Source organism: Crocodylus siamensis, chromosome 8 (assembly GCF_052110815.1).
Source record: "Crocodylus siamensis isolate JL-2025a chromosome 8, ASM5211081v1, whole genome shotgun sequence".
NCBI lineage: Eukaryota > Metazoa > Chordata > Crocodylia > Crocodylidae > Crocodylus > Crocodylus siamensis.
In genome coordinates, this window is record NC_143402.1 from 1,341,996 (window position 1) to 1,368,321 (window position 26,326).

Sequence of the window (26,326 nt, forward strand, 5' to 3'; positions counted from 1 at the left end):
CGCTCAGGATTTGACTGGTTTCAGGTCAGTTTTGTTCTTGTTTTTCTTGCACATTGTAAAAACTCTGGGTGCCAGTCGGGGCCTCCAGGATGGCTTTGCATATCTCTGAAGGGCAGCTTTCCTTTTCTGTAACCTAAGCAGCATGCTTTTACATGTTAATCGTCTTGGCTGGAAGTGTCAACCTGAAAGCAGTTTGATTTGCCATTAAAGAGACAGGGCCCTTCTTTCCTTCACCCTCACTACCTGATCTTATTTCACCATATTACTGGTAGTGTCTTACTGAAGACAGCGTGTCACACCACCACTAGCCACAACTAGAGGATAATTCAGTAACGCAGGCAAGAGTAAAGGTGACATGATTTTTATAAGTGGGCAGCGCAGGATAGCAGATCACCGAGCTGCCAGCTAAGAGGCTTATGCTTAAAAAGGCATAATTAGAATTCATAAAAATCATTTCAAATGCAGCCACACTAATCTGCACAGGGGAAGGGGCCTTAAAGGGCCACCGAAGTCAATGGCAGAGATGGACCCCCTTAGTCTGTCCGGCTGCGTGCACGGTGGATATATGCAAATGCACGATCCTAAAATGTTCAATGCAAAAATCCAACCGATGATCCAGCATGCCTTCTGTCCTCTGCTCATTGCACATCACGCTGCAGAAGAAAAGTAATACAACCCTGTTTAAACACGTAGAAGTAAAACATGGCCTATTCCCCTGCTACTATCAGTTTACAGCATCAGGGGTTTATACAGGCATATTTTGTTCTAAACAAGCATTTCCTTATCACGTAATAAAAAGGAACAAGTGAAATACCAGTAGCCTGGTGGACCGAGTATCAGGTTTGAAAGCCTTTACTCACAGAACAGGCCTTTGCTATGTGGAAAGTCCCAATTCAAAACCTAAACAAACTTCTGGGTAATTATCTAATTGGTGACCCCTCCAACGAGTTCTTTAAAGAGACGCACCCTGTCTGTCCTGCATATGGACAGTAAGACTTCCATGGTGCTTTTTTGTAAGGTTTTCCCCAATGACTTTAGCCAAAATGCCCTTTATTCATGTACATTGGCTTTATAAATGTAATTTACACCCTAGAATTTGCTCCAGCTGATGTCAGATGATCTTGGAAAAGTTTGTTCCTTGTCCTGTTTTCTATCCCAGTATATCAGATTGATCTGTCAAGTGTTTTACAAGAGGCAGAGAAGAAAATACATTAAAATACTTTATTCGTCAGTAAGGTAAGAGTGATGCTGTAACCAGCTACGCAGTTGGTCCAACAGAAGATATCAGGCTAAGAAATCCTTGCCTCTTGCTTAATTAATAGATTCATAGACAAGGAGGGCTGGAAGGGACCTCGGGAGGTCATATCTAGTCCAACCCCCTGCTCCAAGCAGGACCAGCCCCAACTACATCATCCCAGCCAAGGCTTTGTCTACCCAGGACTTAAAAACCTCCAAGGATGGAGAGCCCATAACTTCCCTGAGTAGCCTGATCCAAAACTTTACTACCCTCCTAGTGAGAAAGTTTTTCCTAATATCTAATACTTTGAACAGAAATTACCATCTAAGACTGCTCAGCTTAGCACTTGCTGGAGGAAGACTATCTAAAGACCCACTTCAGGATATATTTTGTCATCGCACCTCATTATGGTCATTCCATGGGATATATCTTAAAGTACCTTCGACTGGATATCATCATTGCAATCGGGATGCTAATCAGCAGCTGTAGCTGAATGAATGGATTCACATCCTGCAGATTAACTTCTTTGCCGCCTGAGGACATAGGAGAAATGCCCAGAAAAAGGGGGCTACTGGTGAATGTGAAATATGTCATAAACTTTGCCCTCTCATTTAGAGAACAAAGGGGTGCTTGTTTAATTGCACTAGGCTGCACAAAAGGCATGACATAGAAACTTGTTCTCTGCAATTCTCTGAACGGTCCATATCTATGAAAATGATACTTCATCTTTGGCTCTTTCATATTGCGACTTGAGATTTAAAATTTTTTTTTTTTTTTTTGCTAAAAGATACTGAACAAGCTTGATAAGGTGCAGGGCTCTATCGTGTTAGTATTATGCTATAAAATATACTATGAAAGGAAAACCTTTGCCTAGTATGAACATAGCAATACCATTGTAGAGTGCAAAATTGAGTTGATCCATTAAATCAGTGTAACCTTATTACCCTGAGCTCCATATGAACTAATCTAATAAAGTGATGAATATGCAAAAGGATCAGATTTGTAATGAAAAATTCAACCATATAATGAAAATAAAAAGGCTGGAAGAAGAGAATCTAATTCTTGTCATGAAGTCTGCTCCTATTAACATGATGAAGCAGCTCCCATTGTGAACTGGATCAGTCCCCTCGCCCGGGACTAGTCTATCAGCTCTTCTTATTCGCAGCCTTAGAAAATTAATCTCACGATGAAATATTTTCCCTGACATTTTGACAGTAAAAATAGTTTTGCTTTATCCCATAATGATCAGAATGACAGTCTTTTCTGTAAATAATTCATACAAGGACTCATCATTCTGGAGTCAGCAGGCGTGCCTATGAGGGATTTTATATTTAGAAAGGTGCAGCCTCCCTGACACTTAGAGAACGAGGCCCTCGCCTGTTTATTGTAGCGGAGATCACCGAGCATCTCTAGCAAAACAGGCTGCTACACCGACTTGATGTTTAAAGGAGAGCGAGGGAATTTTATTATAATGTTAGCGCATCCTCCCTCTTTCTCAGGTTTGTAAAGTGACTGTAATATTTTGCCTAAGCTTAAATTACGAAGGATGGTGATGAAAAGGTTAACAACCATGGGACGTGCACTGTTGCTTTGCAAAACTCAGCTGCAGCTTGGCTAAAGAGTGCTGGGAACCGGAGCAACGCTCAAAGAGGATGGGTGAAAGGAGTGGTCTTGTGTAGCCCCTCATCTGTGTCCTAAACCTGGACCCGCTTCCATAAAACCAGTCGCCGCCGTGCATCCATTGTCCCTCTCAGGGAATTCCCAGTTTGCACAAAGGCCCCTGTGCGGGCACACTCCCACGGCACCCCTTTCCTTCCCCGGCAGCCGTGCAGAGCTGTGTCCAGGCATGCGCTTCATCGCTACGGAGGTGATATCTCGCATTAGACCAGCTACATTTTTGCAAAAAAATCTCTTCAATTGCAAGCTTTTGGGCACCAGCACCAGGAGAAACGATTGTAAAAGTTCTCCTGGTGTTTGAGGCCATCGTCACTGATGCGACTCGAATCCCAGGACAGGGGAAGAGGGGCCAGGCCTGGCACGCACAGCTTGTCCTGCAAAACGGGCTCCCAGGAGGCTGGGCTATCCCAGGGAAAAGCCTTAGCGCGGTGTATCACACACAGACGGCCAGTTTACCTCGGGATAAGCACTTTTCTCCAGGGATCCTCCTATTTCACAGCCCTGCAGGCTGTTTTGAACTCATTCCCTTTGCTTTTGCTTCCATCCGAATCACCCAGCCTGCAGCCCCAGGGGGACAAGTAAAGCTTCCAGTTTCTTTTTACCTGGGGGAAAAAAATTGTGTTGTGTTCTGCCTGCATCATGGGTGGATCCAGGACTTTGCAAAGGAGGGTGCAGCTGGTGAGGGGCATCGTCCCCTACAAAACAGCACCTATTTTCCTCCAGTGAAAAAGAAACTGGAAGTTTGGCTAACAGCCGAGGGCTGGAGGATCCTGCTCCCGACGGAAGCAAAGGCAGATCGGCCGTCACAGGAACGAGCTCAAAACAGCCGGCAGGGCTGTGAGACCGGAGCTCCACGACCAGGAGCAGCCGGCGCCCAGCAGGAAGGCTAGCCGCGGGTTTAGACGGAGCGCCAACCCCGGCTGGCGCGATGCTGGCGTCACAGGGGCGCGGCGAAGGCCCGATGCCTGTGGCGGCCGGGGCCGGGCCTGGGCTAGCTGCATGGGGGCTCAGCGCCTCGTACCTCAGCAGCGACCGTTGCACAGGGCCGGCGGTGGCAGCAAGGAGCCGCGAAGCCCTTCCCGGCTCCCAAGGCTGCGGCCAGGCCCGGGCGGATCAACGCGCGGGACAGCCGGCTGGGCCCAGGGGCCCGCGGGGCGGATGAAGGCCTCCGCCGTGAGGAGGGGCCGGGCCGGGGGCTCCGCACGGCCGGCACAAGGGGCCTCGGAGGGACTGGGGCAAGTCCGCGTGCAGAGAGCGAGCGTGGAGGGCGCGTGCCCCGGCGCGTGTGCTCGGGGCAGGGAGTGTGCGCTCGTGTGGTGTGGCGGGGCGGGGCGGGGCGAGCGGCGCGGCGGCGGCGGCGGCGGCGGCGGGTGAGCGGCGCGGGGCGGCGGGGGCCGGCCCCGGGGGTGGGGGGGCGGCCGCCGCCGGCTGCGGTGGCCGGGGCCCTTGGGCGGGGCGGTCGCGTCCTTTGTCCGCGGGCCACAACCCGCCTTCCCCTCATGGAGAAGCAGCCCCGGGGCCTCCCTCAGCCCTGCGAGGAGCGCCCGGCCCGGGGAGAGCGGCGGGGCGAGGGCCCGGCGCCGCCGGGCAGCTGGGCTGGAGCGGACGCGGGGAGCCTCCTGCGCCCACAGGTGCCCATCGCCGCCCGGCCCGGGCCGCGTGTCGCCCGCCGCAGCTGCGGGAGGGCCCGGCAAATGGTGCCGCCGCTTGCAGGCAGCTGCGGAGATAAACCTGTTCGCGGTCACTACTCCTCTCCGGTTACTTGTGCAAGGAAAAGCTGCACAGGTGTGCCACTGCCCCCCCCCCCACCTGTGGGTTGTAGCACGAGGCAGAGGAGGAAGTTTGACGTCTCTTTTTTAAATCGAGGCACAAAAGGGCAGGCTTGAAGCGTCCCTGATTGCATTTCCCATTGATTATATCAGACTTGGGTCTCTAACGAGTGATACGATTGTCTGTCTCGCCCCCTGGGATCTCGTCAATTGAGATGGTTCCTGCGTGGAGTTGTAAAGCTGTTCAAAAAATGCCACGCCGTCTCTGCAAGTCACGGGCAAGTGTTTTATGTAGCCTGGCGCTTCGTTAAATGCTTCATAAGCACAGGTTATGGAGCTGAGAAAAGACAGAGGTGGTATTTTCAGCCCAGGCTAAAAAAAAAAGACGTTGGGACTTAAAATAGATCCGTGTAGACTGTTGCGCCAATTTAAATGGGCTAATGTGGAAACTAAAACTGCGCGCCAAGGCCGGAGCGCTGATCAGGGGCGATGGCTGACTTGTTGGCGTAAACAGGCTTTTGTGGCTTTTAAAAGCGGAAGCACGCTCGTATAAATGATGGTTCCCCAAAGAGGAGTCTCTGCGTCTCCAGAGAGAGGTGCGGCCCTTTTCCAAGACACGACGTGCCCGCGGGACAGGAGCAGGTCCAGGCTCCGGCTGTGCTCTAGAAGATCCCAGTCCCTTTGTGTGTCCCCGGGCACATTTCGGTGCCAAGATGGGGAGCTCGGCAACATAGGCTGCTAGATCCAAAGGTCTCGGCACGTGAAGTGCTTTTGTCTCGGGGTTTGGGCGACGTTCGCAGTGTTGTGGCACGAGTGTCTTGCATGTGTGGTGAAAAGGAACAGTAATGTGATTTCTTATGGCGATATCTGTTCCTGGACCAACTGTGCACTTGGGATAAAGTCAGGCAAGTTTTCAAATGCTTTCAAAAATGTCATCGCAAGGAGCTGGGTACAGCAGTGGGGAGGGGGTGAGAGAAACTCCCTGGGGGGTATGTGCTAATGCATTGATTATTACCTTCCTGCCCACTCCAGCCAGCCCTTATTGTCAGATCTGGTTCCCTTTAGCTGCAAGTTATTCCCTTTTTATCACACTTTTCCACCCAAATCAACAGAAGCGCTGGTGTGTCTAAATTAGTATTTTGCCTCTTGATTTTAAACTTTACATTTCCCTGAAAGGGAAATATTGAGGGCTTTGCTATATTGGCAACCAAAAAAATCAAAGACATTTCTTAGGGAGTTGCATTCAGGATCAGTGTCAGTTATTTAAACATCTGACTAACAAGTCCTAACCCAGGATTTACAATAAGTGAAAAGTTAAACCTAAGTAACAAAGAAGTTTTCTTTGCTCAAGCAAGTGTCGGGAACAGCTGCGATGTTAGCATTTGCACTGCAAACACTGCTACACAATTGCATGCATGGAGCTGGGTTTGAGGCATCTTTCTGTTATCACCGTAAAGATTAGCTTGAAAAGAGAGTCGTTTTTAATTAAGTGAAAACTGGGAGGTATTTGGAAACTTCTCCGGCTGACTCCAGGTTTACAAGCCAGTTGACACGAGACCAGAGCTAAGTTGAAATAGGTTCGAAATTCGCCGAGCTTTAGGTCAGCTAGAGAGCCAACTTCCTGAATGATTTTGTTGCCAGTCGGTGGGCGATACAAATGGTTTACCTTCTTGTTACTGGCGATTTCCGTGCATTGGGGTAATACAAAAGCCTCTCATTTCCCTGTGTGCTTAGCTGTAGCAATGAATAACAGGGTTTCTCTGCCTTCTACTTTCCAAATATTTAGCCAGGCATCTGTTCACATTTGAGGAGAGGATTACTTCATAAGCAAAGTTATCAACATTTGTTTGCATGTGTTGACCCGCTCGTGGCTGAACTTTGCATAAAAAGATGGCATTGTCAGCCTATGGAAAAATCCAGTCCAGAGACCTGGCAGAGTGGGGTGGCGTGGTGCAAGTGGCACGACATCAGACTACCCTAAATTCGCTGCTCGTGCGCTCGCACAGAGTCGAGTCACCTGGGGATGGCACTTTGTGCTGGTTCAAAGCGCCGGGCTTGGCTACGCTTGGGTCTCCAGAAGCAAGGAGATGAGCCAAGAAGGGATGTGCTGGTGTTGAACAGCAGCTTTGATGCTGATGGGGGTTTGGGGACACACCTGAAGCCGCTGGCATTTCCCTGCTTTGGTCTTCCCTCTTCTAGGAGCAAAGCTGAACCTGGAGGCACTTCGCAGTGCACAGGGGCTGGCTTTATCAGGTGACCTGAGGACCCTTCCTCATATAAGAGATCATTTGCCAAGGGTGTGGGGTCCCCTGGACTCTGAGTGAGTGTGCAGCCCCCGTGAGTTTTGATTCCTCAAAAGGGCAGGACCCTTTCCCCCACCTTACATCGTTTCTCTGCTCCTTGGGCTCGTGCGTTGCTTTGGGCTCCCTCCGCATTTCCTGCCTTTGCATCCAGACAGTGGTAGGATTCTGGAAATGTGATGAGAGCTGACATCTGGGGCAGGTACCAGTTCAGCCCTTGTCCTGGTGACTGAGTGACTCACTTTCCTTTGATCACCTAGGAAAATGGTTGAGGAGCATGTGTCAGGGCTGCTTATGCCCTCCTATTTTAATGCTACTTTCCCTGATGGTTTTTCTAATGGAAAACCCTGAGTCTGCATCTGGGTTTTGGAACCTTTTAAGGCCTTTTCTTTAAATAAAGGCAAAATTTGTACAAGAAGCTGTTGCAGCATACAGGCAGGAAATGCCACGTGTGTGTACTCAGCACATAGTTTGTAGTGTCTGCCAAGGCTGGGGCTCAAACTTGCTGAGCAGTGGTCATAGCTTGTCCTGTCGAGTCTCTTGGGTGCTGTGATGGAAGTCTGCTCAGGCCAGAGGATGGAGGTGAAGTGTGAAGCTTGCACATGCACATTTCTCTGTCCTTAGCTCATCCTTAGGCTCCATCAGAGCTCGAGAGCTGCACTTCACCTGGAATAGCTTTTCCCAGAGGGGCAGTGGGTGCCATGGGACATCGGAGAGGAGCCTGAGTGGAGACTGGAGCCGCGGCTTGAGCTGTAGGTATCCATATACATGGAAGTGTGTGTGTGTGTGAGCTATAAGGTATTTATATACATGTGTGCGTGTGCTGTACGTATTCATATACATGGAAGTGCATATGCGTGTGTACATATATGCATTGGTTGTGTTTTTAAGGGGTCAGTCTCAGCATCTCTCTCAAATGACTCTCGTGAATTCGGGTGGCTGACCCTACCAATTACAGCAAACTTCGAGACAAACCGGAGGAGCGCATGGGCTTCAGAGCAGGTCGGACAGCCATCTGCTAAAGAGTGGATGGCAAAGTCTTCACTAGCAGAGCCGAGTATGGAGAGGGGTGCAGGGATGGAGGTCTGTATAACTATTGCAAACTCCTTTTAAATATAGGCAGGCAGGCAATAAAAGGACTCAATGCTCCTAGGCCTTTCGAAATAAACTGTGGTCCAATGAGAGTTTCTGCGTCTGAGAAGAGTTCAGTGCGGCTAGCGTTTCCTGGCCATCTTGTGCTTTTCTCAGCTTGTTCCCTTAGGGGCCCAAGACTCACTTGATCCTGAGCTGGGACAACCTGGGGAAGCGGCCCACTTGGGCCGTGGGTGTTTTGCGACCCAAGGCAGTTTTGCTGAACCTGGCAGCAAGCAAAGCTAACTTGATTGCTGCTTCATGTGATGCACACCGTTGCTCTGGAAATACTGGGAACAGAGTAATTTGGAGCAATGGCTGTGCTGGGGTGCCAAACCATGATAGCCATGTATAAGTGAGCACCACAGCAGGTTTTTGGGGGCAGTGAGCTCAAGAAGTCGTTAGCTGGATGTACAGAAGATGAGTTACATTCATTATGTTTACCTGTTGCTGACCCAACTGTTGTGTTGAGTAGTCCCTGATGGGACTAACTGGTGACTGGCTTTTAGGGGTCTGGCAAGATGGCCCATGTACACACACCTCATTTCTTATCTTGCCAGAGACAGGACATGGGGAAAAGTAGACCTTTGGTCTGACCTGATATGTCGCTCTTCTGCCGTGTCTACACAAGATGCTTAATGTGCAGTAGCGAATCACTATATGACAGTGCTAATATGCTGCTGCACAGCATTATTAGGCTACTGTACAGCAGCGTCACTAAAAAGGCGTTTGTGGTGCTACTGCACAGTCACTCTAACTACTACGCATTTACTTAGTACTTCATTAAGCAAGTACTGAATTAAACGTGCAGTAACTACTGTGCACTAATGAGGGTGTAAATGTGGTTTGTGTTCCATCGCTCAGCTGGGGAAGAGCAATTTCTTTCTTCCCCCTCCACACGTGCACCTGGCCTCTGCTACCCGAAACAGCTGTTCACAGGCAAATCCCCGGAATGCCGGAGAGAAAGGGAGGACATTCATGATGTGAGGGCAAAGACTGATCTAGTTCTGTTAATATTTACTCACAGTTGTCAGCTCCAGCTTAGGTATTTTGCAGGCTACCCAAAGTCATGGTACACAGTTGAAGGGGTTAATATTTATTTTGTACCTTTATGTCTTGAAGGCTCTCCTTTCAAGTGTACCAAAACCTCTCTTCCATCGCCTAAGGAGAGGTCTGTGGAAGTCCCCAGAGCATGACTGCAACTCTTCGGTGTTTTTAAATGAGCAGCTTTAAATTTTAAGCTTGATGTAGCTTAAATTTAAATTAGTGTAGTGCAAAGGCTGACACCCTGGACCTTCCCCTCAAAGCACATACCCCTACTATCAGACCTTCCCTTATCTATGTCACTTACCAATTAACTTATTACACATCTTTGATCATACACAGTTTTCAGGTTTTTATATATATAGAAGCAAGGTTTTTATTTTATTTTATTAGTAAACCAACTATAAAGGCAGGAGAGGTGTTAGATAGCCTTTGGGCACAAAGCAGCCTGAAAAAAGACACTTGGTGTCCGAAAGTTTGTCCAACATTTCTCCTGGCTATGCAGTTGGTCCGATATAAGTTAATGCCAGAGAACCTTGCTTCTGTCATGTTTCCTGGGCTGGCCAGGCCACAGCCCTCCAACCCCAGTGTGCCAGACAACATGGATAGACTACGTATGTCCTACAACAGGATGGAGTCTCTGTATAGTAAAGAGCATTGTAGTGCCCATAAGAAGTACGAGCTCACCTTTCCAATCAAATAGAGAAATGTTGCGTTCAGTTACGTGACTTGACTGTAAAGTCTGAAATGTTGGACTGTGCTGTATCTTATATATCAGCCCTGGTGATCTGCCGGGCTTCAGATACCTGTGGCTCTTGCCTTTTGGGAGTCAGATCAGAGAGTTGTTTCAAAACCAGCAGTGAGTGGGTAGATAGGTGTACCCAGAGGACTAAAAATTGTAGAGCAGGCTTTTAAAATGACTTGCTAGTCCGTCTTTTGTTGATGAGAGTCAAGACATTATGTTGTTAGGTTGCATTTTGCTTTAGAGGGTCAGCTCCTTTTCCTGTCCTAGCCATTGCTTTTTCTCCTTCTATAAATCCAGGCATCTTTGGCCCTGAATCCTGAACTGTGTAGAGAGTATTATTTTATGGGGAGCTAGAACAACAGTTTCGAGCCCCCACCTACAACCTGTTGAGGATGCTAATATTGGGGTATCTGGAGGTTTCACATCTGCTGCTCGCTTACTGCTTGGTTGGTGAATCCAGCCTCCCCCGCCATCCTTTCTGCATGGGAACATGGAGGGCGGCTGTTTTGTGCATGTAGCCCTCCCACTTATTAAATGTGTGGAGCTTTCCTGGAGGAGGGAATTACTTGCTTAACTCAGTGGTACTCTTTAGCCTCAAGGCACCCATTGTTAGCTTGAAGGCGCCCCTTGGAAAATGCCAGCCCTGTTTTCCCCCTTTTCCAGACAACAGAAAAATACTAGGGCAATTCTTCTCCTGCAAAAGAACTGAGGCCACAACAGTTCAGCATGCGTTTAACACTGAATTCCTGTTTGAAATCTCTGGTATACCTTGCAAGTCATGTTTGCACACCTAACTGTGCACCCTTGGCAGGGTCTCGAGGCACCCTGGGGGGCCATGGCACTGTGGTCGGTTGAGAATCACTGGTTTTGCTCCACCGCCTGCCTGGCTTCTGCTTTCACCATCAAAATACTATAGCAATTTATTTTGCAATAAGGGGTAAAGTACAGCATGCTAATTAGTTGGGAAACAACAATGTGGGAGAAATCCAGGGGCTTATCAGTTTATGGTGGCTGATTCCCATGTGAAGGCAATCTTTACCGGGGGGGGGGTGAAAAGAGGGAAGTGTTAGCTCATCAGAGCTGAACACTGCTCTCCTCTTGTATCTGTCCAGCCCACGTGCTTTCTCTCCTGCCTCCTCTCTAGACTTCCTGGCTCCTATAAAATGACAGACAGTTTTTGTGGGTCCATGCAAGTAACCTGCAGCTTTGCAGCGATAGTAGAGGATGCTTCAGCATCTTTGCAGATGTCGCGCTTTTGTGGGCATAACGCTAAGGAGTGCAGTTGATGCTTTTAATGCCAGTGAGAGGCTAGGGATGTGGCCGACTATTTAAGTTGATTTTTCAGCCTGTTCCTCAGCCAGGCACAATCTGTCCAGCATTTCCCTCCCTCCTGGTCCTCACTAAATGGGTGTAGGAGGAAGCTCGTGAGTGTACAGAGCGGTCACTGTCTGTGGAGGTGCCGGAGGGTGCCCGTCTCTGACACGCTGGCAGTTCTTTCATTTCTTATTATGGGAATAGTCTGTGTTAACAAAGATACCGCAAGTGGCCTTCGAGACTGCAGTGTGTCTAGTAAGAAAGGCTTGGTGTGGGATCGAGCGTACCAGCAGTGTATTTGGATTTAACATGGACTTGTTGTTTAAAGCTTTTCCTCCACTGAATGACCCCTGAGTAATACTGTGCCATTTCTAGCCCTAAGCCTTGTTTCTGCTCTGCTTGCTTTACTCCTGTGTACGAAAGAAGGACCGACTCTGTTTTCTTAACGATGCCGTTGTCCAGATGAGCTGGGTCATATGTGCAGTGAAGTGAAATAACTACGCACAAATCATTTAGGAGAAGGAGGCAGTAGAAGTGCCTGCTGTTTTGCACCACTCTTCCGGAGGCTGAATGCATGACTGCCTTGTAGAAACAGTCTTCCGGCTGTGAACGTGTTACGACGACGCTTAACCCTGAGCAAGCTAGCAGTGGCGTGCACAGCCTTTGGGCCTGGATAAATGGGATGAGTCAATGCACTGAAGGAAGCAACGCTTGTGTGAGTACTTTGCGGGGGGAAGTCAAGGGTACAATGGCAAAGGCATTTTTGAAGTCAAATCCAACTGGATGATGATCAGCTCAACAACTTGCTTTGCAGCTTTGTGCCCTTCAGGGTAGAGGGTCTAAGGGGTCTCTGGTAGGGTGGCCATCATAGAGGACATGCTGGTTTTCTTCTACTCTGTTCTCTGTTGATACGAAACCCAACTCCTGTATGTCCTCTGTTTTTCTCTTCGAGAGAAACTTATTTTTCTCTTCAGGAGAAAAATAGAGGACATAAAGGCATTGTGTTTTGTATGAATAGAGGCCAACTGGACTGTCCTCTGTGATGGCCACCCTAGTCTTTGGGCCTCAGCCTGTGAATGCAGACAGTCGTGTTATTTCCAGTAGCAGTCATCACGCTTGGATTGGACCGTGTCTCCTAACTCAATGCCCGGTCTCGACGTCTAACACATGCGATGAAGGGGATGCCACCGCAGCCCTCGGGAAGTTGTTCTCACTGCCCTTACCTTCTCGTCTGGATTTGTCCTTGCCTTAGCTCCCAGCCCTTGGATCTCGATGTCTACCAGATGGAAGGACCCTGCAGTCTCACCCATACACCAAGCAGGGAGGTATGGGCTGCATTCAGGCTGCCCTTTCATCTCTGTTTTGACTTTTGCTCTCAGACATGTTTTCCAGTCCTTGCATTGTTCTCCTGGCTTTTCTTGTAACCCTCTTGCACTCTCTGCCATCCTTCCCGAAGCATGGAGGCCAGAAACGGACATGGTGTGCAAATACAAAGAGCTCACATTCCTCAATGAGAACAGATCACAGCCAGTAAGCCATGGCCACCAGATGTTGGTCTTGTGGGGCAGAAAGGCGGGTTGGCTTGGCCACACCCCATCTCCCCCAGCATAAAAACAATGCTTTCCAGCCAGCCAAAAGCTGTGTACAGGATGTTCACGACTTGGATGGTTCTGGGCCATTGGCAGCTATGGGAAGCCCCCCATCTGCAGAGAGCTGCCGAAGGTCTGTTTGTCTTTAATTCGGCAGCAGCTGCTATAGTAATTGCCCTTGAGGAGGCTTGTAAACGTTAAGCGTCTGACTGCAGGCCGGCAAAAGCAAAGTAACTGGGTTATGGCTGAATGCTGGCTGCTGTTCTGGCCTTGAGTTCTTGCCGTGCTTTGGAGAAGACTTGGGGAAGGGGAGCTGGAGCATATACTGTGGTGCATCACGTTGCTGGTTAGAAATGCAGGTGGGTGACTGCTGGTCCCGGTATCCGTACCAGGTATCCAGTTGTTTAATTCTTACATCAGCAAGGGGCCTAGTTCTAATTTGCAATGCCTTCTTGTGATGGACAACTGTTCACTTACAGCAGCGGAGAGTGTGGCTGCCCTCTCTCTCCAGCCCCCCAAGCAGGAGCTCCCAGGGCTTCAGGGGCCTGATCCTGCAAGGCAGCAGTCCCAGTGCCGGGGTGCACATCTGCATGTGGGGTGTCCCCTACATGCAGACACGTGTCCCAGTTTGGGCAGTGTTGGGATGTGCGGGTGCACATGTGCAAATGCGAAGGGGTTCTCCCTCTCCACACTGGTGGGGTGCATCCTTATTACCCAAGAGACGACAAGAAAAAAGTGCCTGCTTTTTTCCTGCCATGCCCTGGGGAGTTTGCTGTTCCCCTCTTGCTCCGACCCAGGGTGCACATCACCCCGGGCCCTTTTCCCTCAGAATTGGACCCCTGAATTCCCAGAGCGGCAGGCATCCAACCCTGGAGGACAACAGCCCCAGTGACGTCTGTAGATGTTGGGGAACTAGATCCGCTGATCACGGTCTAAAGACGACGTTTGTTTCCAGCCCAAATAGTGTCTCTGGGGAAACGAGGTTGAAGAAAACGCCGCTTGTGCTCTGGCAGTAACACGAGACCAAATATTAAAGAATTAAAAATATTTAGATGGAAGATAAAGGGGCTCGTGATCCCGTAGGTAGTCGGCGCTCTGCTGGGGGACTGCAGGTCAGGGGAACGGGGGCTTTCGAGCGGGAGACGTACGACTGCGACCGCTCCGATCTTCCGTCCGGGGGTACGGAGTGGAGCTCTAACGCTTCGCAGGTGGGTTACACGTGTGGAGATAACTGTGATCGGGTGCAAAACGCCAATCTTAATATTCCTCTGCTTTCTTAGCATGCAGGGTAAACAGCAAAGGGTTGGTATCTAAACAGACCAGCCAGGAGACTCATGTTTCTGTTCCTCCAGCCTTGACGTTAAATGGAGATTCCTGTTGCAATGCCGAGACGCGTCTGGACCCCGAAACAGACTTGGCTTTTACTACATATGGGACTTTGCTCTTAGGCTCCTGTCTTGAGAATGACTTGTTTTGTTTGTAATTGAGACCTATCTTGTCGTCAAGATAATGGGTGCATGCTAGGTAATTAGAGGAAAGGTAGGCTTGTCCTACACAAACCACCCTCATGGCTTGCTTGAGACCAGGCAGTGCCAGGTGAGCTGCACATCCTTCATATTCATGGGCCCGTTGCGCCTGCCTTTCTCCGTCCTGCCTGTCTTGAACTTGTTGCAGTCTGAAGCAGCTGCAACCTGTGGAGGAAGCTGCTTCCAGCCCCGGCTGCCTGGTTGTGTAGGAGCCTGCTTGAGCCGGGCTTGGTCACCTCACCTCCTCGCCAGCCCCTGAGCTCGCAGCATAAACAGCCGTTGAGAGGGATTATTGATTAACGTGCCTTGTCCGCGACTTGCTAATGTCACAGAGCTGCACTTCAGCCTGCTTTTCCTCACCTGCTGGTGCTCACTCGACTGCAGGGAATGAAATGACTGCTGCTGTGTCCAGAATCACTGGAGGAGGGTCCTAAATTCTCCTGGCTCCGGGACCACACTGATCGACTGGCTGGGATTTGGGCTCGAGCCCACTGCAATGAATATTGTGCATGCTGACCACTCACCCGGGTCTTGTTCTGCAGCAAGAGCACAACTCCCGGCACTGTGTTGACTGTGCTATCATCCCTGCTAATCTCCTGCTGAGGGTTTGTGGGATATTTGTGTTTTAAACGGGGCGGTGGCTCGGCGATTCCAGCACCCTGGTTGTTGTCCCAGGGGCAGGCTCAAATATTTCTGTGTGCTGGAGCTCGAACAGAAGCGTGACGGTCAGGAAAATCTGTCACTGTTTTTCTTGGGTGAAAGCAGTGTTTGTCTTCTGCTGTGACTGCTGGGCAGCACAGCCTTGCTGCCCCGAACGGCTGCATGCAAGCAACTCGGTGCCTCAAAGCACTGCAGAACAAGGGGCTTGTGTCCATCTGCGCATGGTGGTTTCAGGGCCTGAGCTAACGGCAGCTGTATCCCAAGTCGCTTCTCCCCGGATCTTGCACAAAAATGTTTTGCTTTTGACGTCCTGTTAAATGAACTGGATGCATTTGAGGGCCTAACAAAGCATCCCAGCAGCGTGGGCGCGCACGGAGGTAAGTAATCAGGGTGGGTTTTTTTGTGGGCGTGTGCAGTAGAGAAATAGGCAGACAAAACTCTTGGGGCAGAGGTGATATCTTATTAGACCAGCTAAATAGTTGCAAAAGAAGGAAAGTTTCTTCTTTGCAAGCTTTCGGGCTCAGACGCCCTTCATCAGGCAAAGGAGGAATCAAAGATGTTAAGAGTTCTCCCAGGTAGAAATAGAGAAGTATGAATAGAGAAAAAAGGGGCATGAGACGGGAAGACGATGAGCAAGCTGTTGCTGGCGCTTCCTGTCTGTGCCACGGGGTCCCTGAGCGCCGAAGCCTCATGGGTGCAGCCTGGATGCAGGGGGCGCGGTCTGGGACGGGGGCATGTTTGCTGTCGGGTCTTGTGACTTGCAGGGTCTGACTCTGCAGCCCGAACTCAGCTTGCTTCACTTGCAGCCTCTCCGCAGTGTTTTTGGCGCAGGACGCTGCTTCCCTTTCCTTCGGGGCAGAGAGGAGGTTCCAGCGCTTCCGGCCTTTGGTTGCCCCTCTCTGGTTCTTGCTGATTTAACATCAAGCCCAGATTTTTTTGCTGGGACTGCTTAATTAAAACCAAATGCTGTAGGAAATGCTAGGCTGCTGGACGAATCGCTCTGGAGCTTGCAAAACACTCGGCTGCTGTCTTGCTCAGCAGGTTTTTAGAGCCTCACTCTCTCAATCCAACCCTCTTGGAGCAGACGGCATCGCCCTGCTGCCTGGGCGTCTTGGCCTTCACCGAAGAGTTGTGGGGTGATGTCTTGGCAGGCCCTACGCTTGCACCCTAACCCTGCCCAACTCTGAAAACAGCTACCGGTTAAGCCCGCTCCGTTATACCGCTCACAGATTTTGACTTCCAGATGTTTAATTCTTACATCAGGCAAAGTGTTTTTTAGGTGATCTCTTTTATTGGACCTCTGTGCCTGGGATAATTTTAGCCGTGCTTTTGAATGCAGGGTGTTCTTCATCAGGTCATAGAAATAACTTCCTTTGCCAGATAGACTGAACCTCGGGGTTTGTTTTCAGGTGTGCAGTGGACACCCCCCCCCCCTTTTACATTGGAGATTTTTGCGAACAAGTCTCGTTTTTGAAACTTGGTATTTTTAGACCGAGCTTCTGAATGGAGTGAAGTCACCAAGGAAGGGAAGATGCGAGTGAGAGTCTGGTTTGGGACGTGGCCCTCAGGTTCAGGGGGAAACCTATGGAGATTTTCCACCAAGAGGTGGGGGAAAGCCATTGGGTTCACTGGACTTCCCTCTGGAGCCCTCAATGCCTGATGAGGAGCTGGACCATGGACTGCACCCCGATGCATCGCTGCTTCTGGCCCTGCCTGATGCTCAAGCCATCTGCTGGGATGCTGCCCCGGAGCCGTCTGCCCCTAGAGCGATTCCCAAGGCGTTTGAGACGACTCTTCTCATGGGGGTGGGAATAGAGGTGGAAACCATGTCTCTGAGCAGACTGGACTGTCCATGTGCTTGGGCATAATGCAGGTTTAATACAAGTTGTTTTTGGGTTTTTTTTGTTTTTTTTTTTCAATGCAAGATCCTTCAGGATCTGCTTTGTGGGATTTTGCAGGTGCTACATGGAAGGCTTGAAGTCTTTGCAGTGCTGTCTGCCCCCAAAGAAATCTTGGGGCGATGGGTGCTGCTCTGCCGGTGGGAAGCATGATGGATGATGGCTTGGTTGGGCATGTGAGGTAGGATCATTTGCATTGCACGGAGCCGCTGAAAGTATCCAGCACAACATCCAAAAGCTTGATGGACTAGTAGGAGTTGAGGAGACCAGCTGCAATACCTGCAGGAAAAACCGGAGTGCATGGTTTGAAGCTAGACATCCAGGAGTGGCTCAAAAGTGCCTTGAAGGCTGATCCCTGCATTAACTAGTTTTTGCTAGGATGAGTGAATGGGCCAAGACGATTGAACAGGAATCTGACTGCTGCCTCAAAGGACGAGTGGCCATGCAGAGTACGGTGGCTCGTGACACCGATGGGCTCGAACTTGCCTACCTGTGCACGGCAGGAATAGTCGCAGCACGATTTCTACCTTGGCAGGAGGTAAAATGACTGGTAGGCGAGTTTCTCCAGTAGGTGAAATGATCTGTGGTTTTGGCCTCCCCAATTCTTTCAGGATACAGAATACCTCTGATGACCAACCCCGCATCGCTCCCTAAAGGCCTACGCTAACTCCATTGGCATTATCACTACGGGTTGCATGTTGGGGAAGGATATTATTAAGCATCTCCTGACCTCCGGTTTTCCGTAATTGCCAGTTCTGCTGCAGTCCCGATTCATCTTGAGCCACATCCCCTTCACCGGAGCAGTCTTGCTTCGAAGATTACAGCAATTTACTTTCCCCTTAGTAATTTAATCTAGTTCTTGTGCAGTCAAGTTGCTGACATTCAGTGTGTCTCAAGGGGGGAAAAAAATCTAATAGCAAGTAAATCCATGAGGGATTTAATCAAAATGGGCTGGAACCGTTTTTAAAAGCCCTGGTAAAAGCACCTGTTTTGTATTGTGGTGTCTATTGCAGAAGTAAACTTGGCAGTGAAAGATTAGAGTCTGAACAGCTGATAACGGTGCAGACTTGAGCTGCCACTGTTCATATTACAGAAAATCCCCCTCTCTCCCTTTTTTGCTTTCTCCTTTCCCTTTAACGTGCGAGACCAGCACAAAGACGACTTCAGGTTCCTGCACGTCAGTTTATACTCTTCTCGCGTCCATAATGGTTAGCTTTATCTTGCAAGTCTTACGAATAAAAGAGAGGTAGGTTTTGATTCCCCCCACCCACCCTGCATGTCAAAAACGAGCTGGTGGCTTGGAAGTAGGGGTGGGTGTGTGGGGCTTGGGGTGGCCCTTGGGAATTAAGCGCTTGTTATTAAAGAGGAATTAATTCCCAAGCACGTATGGCACGATACATTTCCATCTGCATGGAGGGCTGTTTGCCTAAAGCTATTCTGCTCCATTTCCATGTTGTTATGTCCTCGTGCTCACCCTCCCCAGAGAAGATGAGCATAAATGTCCTAACTAGAACAAGGGCTGGCCTGGAGGGACAGTCCCCTGGGGATAGAGGCACAGCCTGCTACAGAAGAAGCTCTTTGGGAGACGGGAGATGCTACTTGCATCTTCATTGCCTTTGCACCCTGCAACCCGCCTCCTACCTCCGGTTCGGTCTCAATTGCAGTAAAGCGAAAAGGCTTTTCTCGGAGGCTGCTTGGCCGTGCACTCACTGATGTAGCGCGAGGCTCGCCTTGCCAGCGCAAGCTGTATACCGGCTAAAAGTATCGTTGCCTTTTACTTCTGCCTGGCTTCTTCCCACTGCCTGACCTCGGCCTTTGCGGGTCCCGTGGGCAGCGGAGCAGAGACGGGAGCTCCCCCAGCATTGTTGGCATAGATGAGACCCAGGAGACAGCTCCTGGGCTCTTTGGCTTGCGTTGCAGGACATTTCCCAACCTCTCCTCCACTAGCATTTGCCTTGCTGAGTGTAACATGGTTGGGAGCTGCCTCTGCAAAAACAGCAAAAGCAAACAAGGGATCAGCAGTTTGCCTGGATTTGTCGTGGCCTAAGCAGATAGGGTCTTCCCCTGGCAGAAAGTCTTGAGACACGGCTCCATGTCTGAGGTCATCGGACAACTTGTTCTTTTCCGCACCCACCTTACGTTTCAGCATGCAGTCGGGAGTGACTCAGTACTGAATATAAAGGCGGTTTCCTGCTGGATCCAGCTGAGCTCATTTCCTGAGCTGCACCCGGAGTCTGGGAGGCTCTGCATAGAAAACGACAAGACGGGAGTCACCCTCAGCATCGCGAGCAGGAAATAACCTCAGGCTGCCAAAGCCTGCCGTCACCTGCCCTCGCCAGCCACGACCCCAAATCCTGCCATCAAAGGATGCATGAGCCGTCCAGGTTGCCTTGCGCTCGTTCTGCATGCCCTGCCTGCGGGTCTCTGTCCTTAAAGCAGATACAAACTTCTCGGATCTGAGCTTTTTAAACTAATCGGCTCAAATCTTTATCAAGCAGAGCTGATGGAACCACGTCTTCCTCGTGGCAGGGCTGGCTCTGGAGAGGACTGGTCTGGAAAAGCTGCTGAAGTTCACAGCACGTAAATGCAGATCCTCACCCCCGAGTTGTCAGACTTGTCTCGCAGCTATACAGTGCTGCATCGTGTCGGTGGCTGAAGAGGAGGGTCAGGAAATGCATGGGATTTGAATGGGATATAAAAATAGCACCGGTGGGGGAGCGGGTTACCTCATTTTCTCTTCTTCGGGCTTCCAGCAAGCCGCAGGCCTCTGTCTCTGGCCCTGTAGAGTCCTGAACGCCTTTAGCTGTTTTCAAATCAATCCAAACTTCAGGCCTAGCTGGGGTTTTCCTGGGATCCTGGGAGAGCTGAGTGAGATCGAAAGGATGTTTTGCAGCATTTCCAAACACTTTCCCATACGACTGCAGTGGTGGATGGTGCAGCTCTGGGAGCAGGTGGTTTAATTCTGCGCTGACCTTGCTTCGAGTCCAGTTGCACCAACCAGGGGCCTCGCCACCCCCAGTTTAAACCACCTTTCCCAGTGCCTGGGATGCAATGTCGGCCGCTCGGTGGGCTGAGCGCATGCTGCAGGGCCCCAAATGTCCTGGTTCTAATCCTGCGTCCTGGCGTTGGTTTTTTGGCTTTGGGCAAATCGCTTCACTGCTTTGCTAGATGTCTGCAAAAGGAACGCTACAGACTGACTTCCTTAGGGAAGGGCCTGGCAACACTTAATTCATTTTGCATGGACTCGTGTTAAAAGCGGAGGGCGGGAAAAGTAGTTTCCCAACCGCGTAGCTGACGCACCGCAGAATAACGTGCTTGTGGAACAGACGGCTGACGAGAGCACAGCTGGCTCTTCAGTCCCTTTTGTAGCCATGGCTTCCTTTCCAAGCCTTTTTTTTTTTTTTTACAAGGGAAAGAGAGAATAGAAGGAAAACAAATCGGCATTTGGACCGGGCTCTAAAATGCCTATTTTGGAAGAGCGGAGGGGAATGCATTCGCCCAGACAGGCGCTAGGAAATGAGATGGGAGTGCCCCTGAAACTGTTTAATCCGCTGGCATCCACCGGCTCGCCCCGGCCTGGGAGTGGTCGAGATCATGACGCTGGCACCGTCTCCAGTGCTATTTTAGGTTTCTGAGCATAATTACACGTTGTGCCCACAAGGCTGGGTTTCAAGCTATTTGAGGACCAAGCTGCTCTGAGATGATCGGCCGGGGAGGGAACAGAAACAATAGACGTGTCTTCTTTTTTGAACTCGAGTGAATGGGTGTATTGCAGCGTGTCGCCTGGCACAGCGCGGGTTGGTTCGTGTGCCTGGCACAGCGAAGAAGCTGGTTGATGGTGACTTGGCTAACCCTTAGATGCAAGAGGGTTGCAACTCGTCTTGCAAGGAGACTTGCTCTCTCCAGTTTTTAGCAGCTTTGGAGAGCCTGTGCAAAGGCCATTAGGTACAATATCAGAAAGTCTCGCCATGCCTGAGCGGTCCCGTGATGAATTTGCGGGAGATGAGACTTGCTGCCATCTGTGACCCTTGCAGAGAACGCAGGAGGAGATGAGTGACCTGGCGAAAGTTTCCTTGCTCTCATTGCCTAGTTGTAATCACATCTTGACATTAAATCAGGTACTCTGGCATCGATTTGCTGGGTAAGAACGAGGGAGCAGGTGATACACTATGTTAGAGAGACCCCAGCCAATAATTATACCGTAGCGTGGTAGTGGCGTGAATCGGGATAATTCCCCCAAAATGTTTCTGTTAGTCTAGGGCAGAGGGCTGGGGCAGGAAGGATCTTATTATTTTGGCTCTTTCGGCCTGGTAGGAAAGATCCTGCTGTATATACCACACTTCCCAGCACTTGCTGCTTAGGGGCAGGGTAAGCAATGCGTTTCCTTAGCATTGGGGAAAACCAACTTTTCCTTCTTCGTGGTTGTGGTGGGTTGGGGTCAGGGCTGTGGTTTCCCAATATCCCCCTTGTCCAGCCTCCCTTGGTGCCTGGGAATAATTAACTGCTGGTGCAACTTAGTGCAGCCCTTAGACCAGGGGTGGGCAATTATTGCAGCTGGTGGGCAGCTTAACGAGGTTTGGTGAGCTATCAAGGGCTGCATGGGTAGCCCCGCCCTTGACAGTTGCTCCGCCCCTTATTGCCACGTTGGCGTCAGAAGTCCTGCCCCCTAGCCCCTGACCTTTGGCACCATTCCTCCTTCCCCTTGCTCAAGAAATACTCCTTTTTGGGAGGAGGGGTTGCAGTGTTGGAACCAGAAAAAATCGTACCCTAAAAGTCAAACACCTTCTAGAATGTGTTTTAATTTTATTACAAAAAAGATTTTTGTCACGGGCGGGGTGCGATTTGTTGGTGGGCGCCGCGGGCCAGGTGAAAGTGCCTGGCTGGCCGGATCCGGCCCATGGGCTGTATTTTGCCCGCCCCTGCTTTAGCCTGCTCTAATCGGCACTGGTTCTTGGTGCGCAGCCAGCCCCAGATAGAGAGTGCGATGTTGGCATTCATGGCCACGCCTGGGGATCTGGGCCCGAATGCCAGAGTAGGGCGTGATTTTTACCATCTTGAGCAAGCTGGCAGTTTTTTCCAGCTGTTAGACATCACCTGGCTGTTTTGTGTCTCTGATAAAACCCATGTAGAGACCAGGAGGGGCCTCACTTTTATTTTTGCTAATAAAATGCAATGACCTCTCGCTCTGTCCATGCTTCAGCCAAGAGCAGAGGTATTGCTGACTAGGAGGAAGGGAAAGGTGTCTCTGAATCTGGGGGACAGATTCAATCCATAAAATGAATAACTAACTTCTTGCATCAGCTTGATGCTCTAAGAGCCTGTGACCCTGTCCGCGTCCCGCAGCTTCCGTTTTCCGTCCAGCTGCAGATGTGAAGCCCGTGCTTTCTGCTGCTTCATGCTTTCCACACAAGACATCTTTTATTTAAAACCATTTTTGATGTCCGCCTGCCTTTGAACTGCTCCTATTTTTAGCGGGGGTCTGGAGGAGTGGTGCTAATGGCTGCTGTAACTGCTGTGGTATGGCAAATACACGGGCAGTTTTGCCTCTGGAGATAGGTCGGCTGGACTTTTGGAGGGTTGTTTTTTAGCAATAAGCTGCCGTGCCCCTGCGTGCAGGCTCTGACGTGTCCTGCAGCGTGATGCTGGGGTTGTGGCAGGATTTAAATAGCAGCGTTCAATCGGCATGCTCCCATTTGTCGGCCGGGAGTCATGTGTGTCGCTGCCTGACTGCCGTTGTAGGAGGAATGCTGGATTTCCAGATTCACTCGGGGTGTGGGCAAAGGTTTCTTTCCTCGGGAACGATGCAAGGACACTGCTCTGCTCCTGTCCTCGAGCGGGAGACCCCCAGGTAAGGATGTCTCAGCTGATAGCAGATTTTAAACTGACCTGCTATGTTGGCTTGAAAACACCGGTAGCAGTGTATAAATTTTGAGCATGCCCCGTCAATACCCGTCTTTTTTTTTTTATTGACTTGTTTTTCTCTGACGCTTTTTGATATGCAAAGAAAATAACTGTAGTTCAGCTGAATCAAAGAAAAGCCTCTAATAAATGTCTCTGTGAGCTAGAATTAATCAAATATTAACTCTGCATGCTGGCTGTGCCTCTCGTGTGGAGTGCTTTTATGTGGCTGTTGAAATGGGAAAACAGAGGCATTTTTGAGCTCTTTAAACTCTCCGGAGCGCAGTGTTTTCCTCCGTGGCTCTGTTGAATGCACACGCCGCTCAGTCTCGTTCACTGGCACGACTGGCTGATCGCATTAACCAGTGAGTGCTTCTAGCTGTCGCACCACGCGCTGCGAGGAAATGTCTCTGAAAAGTTATAGGAGAGTATTGTCGACTCGGTGCAGAAAATAGAAACTGCACCTCCTCAATCATAGTGAAGACTTGCCGGCACCCTGTGCTACAGCCAGCATCGAACCTCACAGACTGGGACTGATGTCTGAGCTGAAGTATGCTGATCTTCCTTAATTTTCCTGGTGAAAGGTATCCCTGTGACTAATGCGGAAACCTTATAATATTACTACATAAACAGGAGCCTTCCCTTTGATGAATGCACTTTCAGCACTTGAGTGAAGTGCCTTCATGTTTATGCAGAACAGCAGAAACTTGGACACTTAGAAAGCGCTTTTTCACTAGAATGTATGAGCTGTGGGTATACCTAACACGGAGGCTTGCAACCTTTTTTGGCCTCCAGCACCCCTCGCAAAGTGCCAGCTCGCACCACAGCTGGGCAGTGCTTTGAACACGTGAATTCCTATTTGCAGGCTCTGGGTTTACCCCGTGCTAAGGTTGTGTGGCACCCTTGAAGGGCCCGGGGTGCTTTGCTGCAGCACCCGGGTTGAGAATCACCCTCCTAATAGGAAGCAATCGCTTATTGACCAGGGTGCCCCGTTCTCTCATTTAGAGTGAAACCGGTTTCGGTCTGGAGTCCGCACATTTTTTGCTTTAAAACTAAAAATGCTGCCGACTGGGAGTTGAATCCAGGCAAACTCAGATGAGACACGATATACTTTTTCAGCGCAAGTGATGAACGACTCTACATGCCGAGGCGGTTCTGCATCGGCAGAAACCACTAAATGAATAGTGGAGTTAAAACACATCTTCAGGGCTCCAGGCAGAAGTGGGGGATGCGATCTGAGCGTTGGGCGAACTTCTCTGGACCGTGCAATGCAACAGCTTCAACCAGGTTGATTGCAACAGTGCCTCTGGGCCTTGAACTTTAATGCTTCTTTTACAGCGCAAATCCCATGAGTTCACATTTATATCTGTCTTCAGTTTGGGGCACGGCAGCAGAGCCCTGTTGGCAGTGTTACCTTTTGGTCTGTGCCTCCCCCCGCTTGGTAAGTGATTTGCTGTAGGAAGGACAGTGGGAACTCCTTGCTGTCTGCAGAGAAGTTATTTTCCTATTGCAAACTTTAAAAGTTATTTGTGGTCTTCGGGGAAGGAAAGGCCAGCAGCTTTTCCACCGTTGGCTTTTCCAATCTGCTTCCAGGGAAGATGCGATCTCCTTACTTAAATCTCTCCTCCAATAAAATAACAGCAATGTGCTTGTGATTATTTATTTTTTCCACCAAATGCCATTGAGAGGACTCCAGAGCACTGGACTTTTTACAAGACTGCTTGCCACAGCACTTAAATACTGCTCAAGAAGTTGGTCTCCTTTTCAGCACATTGTTTTTTCTGAAGCAGCAGCTCTCTGTCTCCCGCGGGATGGGGAGAAGACTGAACAGTATGGAGGTGGTCTTTCCCCATCTCCCCCTCGCATCAAATTCCTTCTCATTTCTAACTCCTTCCTAGCAGGCAGACCGTGATGTGAAATTTCTTGGCTTAAACTTTTGAAACCACACAGTAAGCTGGTCATGCGAATGGCCCCTTCGCTTTCAAGTGCCTCGCGTGGCACTCAGGAATGCGTTTGGCGTCCCTCTTCTGTACCAACCTGTTTGTAATCTGGATAATGGGTGCAAGCCACTGATATGATCTTCTCATTCCCGGCTCTGTTTTGAAGCCTCCTCCTGTTTCTTCTCAGGCTGATAAGAGGCTGTTTGCGAAAAGTGTGGAGAGAGAGAGAGGGAGAAAGAGGTTACACAAGAGGAGAAACGTCTCATCTTGGTTACGGCTCAGGAATGCAGCGACAATGGGTTCGGACTTGAATGAGCGTGTTTTTGGGGCTTGTGCAAGTGATCTCACTTCTGCATCCCTCTGCTGAAGACTCAGAAGTTGAGACTTTGCAGCATGTCCCACACAGCAAAACACCTCTTGCTCAGAGCCGGCGCGCTCGGGCACGTCTGATGGTCAGAGGATGTGGTCGCTTGTGAGACGTCCAGGTAGTGCCAAGCTGACAGAGTTTCGGGGACGGGCATGTGGGAGGAGAGGACGGGGACCAGGTAGGAGAGGGCTGGGACTTGTCTGGCCCTAATCTCAGTGGATGTGGACCTTTTGCCCTGGCGATCGCCGGTTCAGTCCCCAGTGTCGGGGTCATTATGTGGAGCCCCAGAAGCGGGTGCTAGGGTGGCTGTGTTCAGATGCTAGCATCCTCGTGCCTTCGTGGAGATGGATTTCCCTCTAGAGCGATGGTCTCCAACCTTTTGAAGGTGAAGGTCACTTTTCGAAGTAAAGAGCGACCCAGAAATCTACCCAGGATCTCTGATTTTAGCTGGTCCCGTCCCCCTCCACCACCAGCAGAGCTGCAGCGTGAATCCCTGAGGAGCTGCTCTGCTCAAATACGGAGCGATGTGGTACCCCACTGGGCATGCAGGCCTCTTCCAAGGGAGTCGTGGGGATCTCTGGCAATAATTGAAGCATCTTTTGCGGTGCAATGGGGCCCGTTCCTGAATGCTTCATGACATGGCACAGCTGGGGCTGGCAACACAATCATCCCTGCGCCTCTGGACTGGCACTGTATGCATTTATGGAGACCAAGAGGAAGAGTCAAAGCCTCCACGGCTGCATTTCACCCTGAGGGATGGCTCTGTTTCCCAGCAGCGAATGATGTCCAATGTGCACGGGCTCTGGTGATTAGGTGCCCAAGGCCTGGTGCCTAAGTGACCTCCATACCTTCATGGATCTGGGCTGAGACCTGGAGACAGTGTTACTGCCTGGTGCGGCGTGGTTGGTGGGTCCTGCCCCTCGTTAGGGTGGGGGTAGAGATGGGCAGGGGCCACAGCTGGTGGGAGGTGGGTGGGAGGAAGTGATGCCATGCTGTTACAAGCATCTTTTCCACCCTTGTCCTCTCCTTCCTGCATGTTGGGGAAGCTGCACGGCTCCGCCGCCGCCGTTTGCAGGGCAGGAGCCCCTTTCTCACGCTCCAAGCAGCACGCTGGGGTTCGATCTGTCGTGTGCTCTGACCTCCCTCTGCTTTCCTGGCAGAGGGATGGATGCCAGGGCACCCCGATCACCCCCGCAGCAACCGTGATGGCTGTTAGCACGGCTGCCCTGAC

The 26,326-nt window shown here is 50.4% G+C and overlaps 1 protein-coding gene across 5 annotated transcripts in view; it reads left to right on the plus strand.

Moving 5' to 3' along the window:
- The first annotated feature begins 4,021 nt into the window (after positions 1-4,021).
- Positions 4,022-26,326, plus strand: part of PLS3 (plastin 3) — a 56,532-nt gene continuing 34,227 nt past the window's right edge. The window contains exon 1 of one of the 5 annotated variants that reach the window (XM_090058919.1): positions 4,022-4,149. The gene's annotated coding sequence lies outside the window, so the exon portion shown is untranslated. Of the gene's footprint in view, positions 4,150-4,257; positions 4,285-15,345; positions 15,370-18,003; positions 18,137-22,574; positions 22,739-26,326 lie in introns of those variants that run through there. The other 4 variants (XM_090058918.1, XM_090058921.1, XM_090058920.1 and 1 more) reach the window with 4 other exon arrangements.